Source organism: Chinchilla lanigera, unplaced genomic scaffold (genome assembly GCF_000276665.1).
Source record: "Chinchilla lanigera isolate Chin_1 unplaced genomic scaffold, ChiLan1.0 scaffold00002, whole genome shotgun sequence".
NCBI lineage: Eukaryota > Metazoa > Chordata > Mammalia > Rodentia > Chinchillidae > Chinchilla > Chinchilla lanigera.
In genome coordinates, this window is record NW_004955403.1 from 2,915,519 (window position 1) to 2,918,050 (window position 2,532).

Below are 2,532 nucleotides of genomic sequence, written 5' to 3' on the forward strand. Positions count from 1 at the left end.
AATTACACCCAAAGTAGTAATGTATCGAGATTCACTTTTACCTCTTTAAGGCTCAGACTTCCAATGAGACATGGAGAGAAATCATGAGATTATAAAGACTGTGTCTAGCCAGGCATTGAGCACACGACTCAATCCCTGTCCCCTCACTTTCCTGCCCAGACCACCATTTCACCCCCGATGCCGCAGCAACTGTGTACTCCACAACACTGACAGTATTGTGGATCCTCCGCTTGTATTGCATCTAGTATAAGCATGTTTAGGTAGAAATACTATCTTGGGTAATCTTTTCTCACATTCTATATTTAAAATGTCTTAAGAGCAAAAGTTTAATCCTCATCTTTGTGTCTCCTATACTCCATTCCATTATACACTGTACATAATGAGAACTCTATAAATGTTGACTAAGTTGGATTGAGTTGTATCATCTTATGTGATTTATCCAAATACTATCATAAAAAGCTCTTTGATGTTAGAATTCTATCCTCCTAGTGCCCAACACAGACCTTGGAGTATAGTCACCATTCCTAGAATTTTGTCAATTTGTGTCAGACTGAAAGATTATCTACCATGGTAAATAATTTTTTTTTAAATTAGGACTTTTATACTATAGAGACGCTTGCATACCCATGTTTATTGCAGCACTATTTACAATAGCAAAGTTACATAATCAGCCTATTTATGAATGAGTAAAGAAAATATTATATATAGACATATATATGCACAATGGAATATACTCAATCATTTAAAAATGAATGAAATTAGGTCATTTGCGGGAAAATGGACAGAGCTGGAGATTATCGTGTTAAATGAAGTAAGCCAGACTCAAGTGTCATATGTCTTCTCTCACATGTGGAATGCAGTGGGGAAAAAACAAAGGTGACATGAAAGTAAGGGGAGCTTTAGAGGAAAGTGTGCCAGGGAAGGGAAGACAGAATAATTTGAATGCTAGATCTAATTAAAGTTCATTATATGTGTGTATGTAAACGTCACCCATTATTGTGTACATTTAGTATGTTAATTAAACGTGTTTTTAAGGTTTTTTTTAAAAGGATTTGAGCAAAAGACAATAATAACACCGACTCAAATCCATCATTACTATTGGGGAAAAAATGTTCAAAAATGTTTTTTTCCTGTTTGCATTTTGCAGGGCTGAGAATGGAGCCCAGGAGTTTGAGCATGCTAAGCAAGTGCTTTACCACTGAGCTGTATCCCTGCCCTCAAGATCACTTTTCACGGTATCGAACAGTAAAATTATTGTGCTCTAGAATATGAGTTTTAAGTTGAATGGGTTTCTATTTTATTTCCACACAAATTAAAACCTGAGAAAATGAGTTGAAAATGTTTACCAACTTCACAGTGCTTCAGCTAAGATAAACAAAAACAATTTCTTTCCCATTTTATTTTTTGTAAAGGATATGAGCAACTAATCTTCAAATAGATTAAAATTAATGTGGTCACTCTACTTAATCTTCTAACCCATCTTCAAAGTAAAATAATACACAGTCAAACTATATCACATGGTTGAAAAGTTGCCACTAATACAACTTTTAACAGTTGCTGACTGTTGAAAAAAAGAAGTCTGTTAAGATCGAGGACTTAGGTTGGAGACACCCACGGGTGAAATTTCCTAGGGCTTTAGACCTTGACCAAATTCTTTCCAAAGCTCTGCATATTGACTGTGATACAATAGGAGAAGTTATCTGGGGGTTGCTGTGAGAATGAAATGATCATAAAGCATTTTGCCTGGAAGGAATGGTAGCTGCAGCGATAACCGCCTTTATATACAAGGGATAAGCAACATAAGCAGCAAAATATTCAAATTTAAGAAAACTTACTACGGAAAAGACACATTGCCAAGAATGAGGGGATAACTGTTCAAAGCGAGAGGAAGTCTTTTCAGTATAAGGTAGGTTACAGCAATGTCCTTTACAGTAATAAATATTTTAAATTTAAATATCCACTGTATTTCTTGCTCATCCCTCATTGATCAAACGTACACAGCAATTGTCAAGTAAAACCATCATCCTCAAGGCTGGGGATTTAGCTAAGCGGCACAGTGCCTGCCTGGCAAGTGCAAGGTTGCGAGTTCGATTCCTGGTACTGGAAAAAAAAAAATAATAATAATAATAATAATAACTAAAAAAATAAATAAAACCATCATCTTCATCCACTTTACTTGCCAGATCTGGTGAGACTCCTGGCTCCTCCCCCAAGTCAAAATGACCCCCAGAAGGGACCGTTTTCAATCACTCGGGACCTGAGGCAGCCACGACGGCCCGGTCAGACCCTCAGGAAAGAACACTCCGGAGCTGCTGCAGGAGCGGCAGGGACCACGGGACAAGCACGCAGGAGGGGGTCGGCTCCGAAGGGAGACTCCTGGCTTTCACTCCCAAGCCCTTTTTAAACCTCAGCCTGCCCATTCCCGCTCCAGCCCGCGCGTCCTCGCTGGCCCTTCTCCGCGAGGACCGCGCCGTCACCACCTGGAAGAAACGCGGCCTGAGGGGCGGCCCCTCCCCCGTGGCGTGGGCCAGC

The 2,532-nt window shown here is 39.7% G+C and overlaps 1 protein-coding gene across 3 annotated transcripts in view; it reads left to right on the plus strand.

The window, feature by feature from the left end:
• Positions 1-2,175: 2,175 nt before the first annotated feature.
• Positions 2,176-2,532, plus strand: part of Boll (boule-like RNA-binding protein) — a gene marked incomplete in the record, with an annotated part of 45,777 nt that continues 45,420 nt past the window's right edge. The window contains 1 exon segment of one of the 3 annotated variants that reach the window (XM_013512041.1): positions 2,176-2,532. 3 annotated transcript variants of the gene reach the window in all.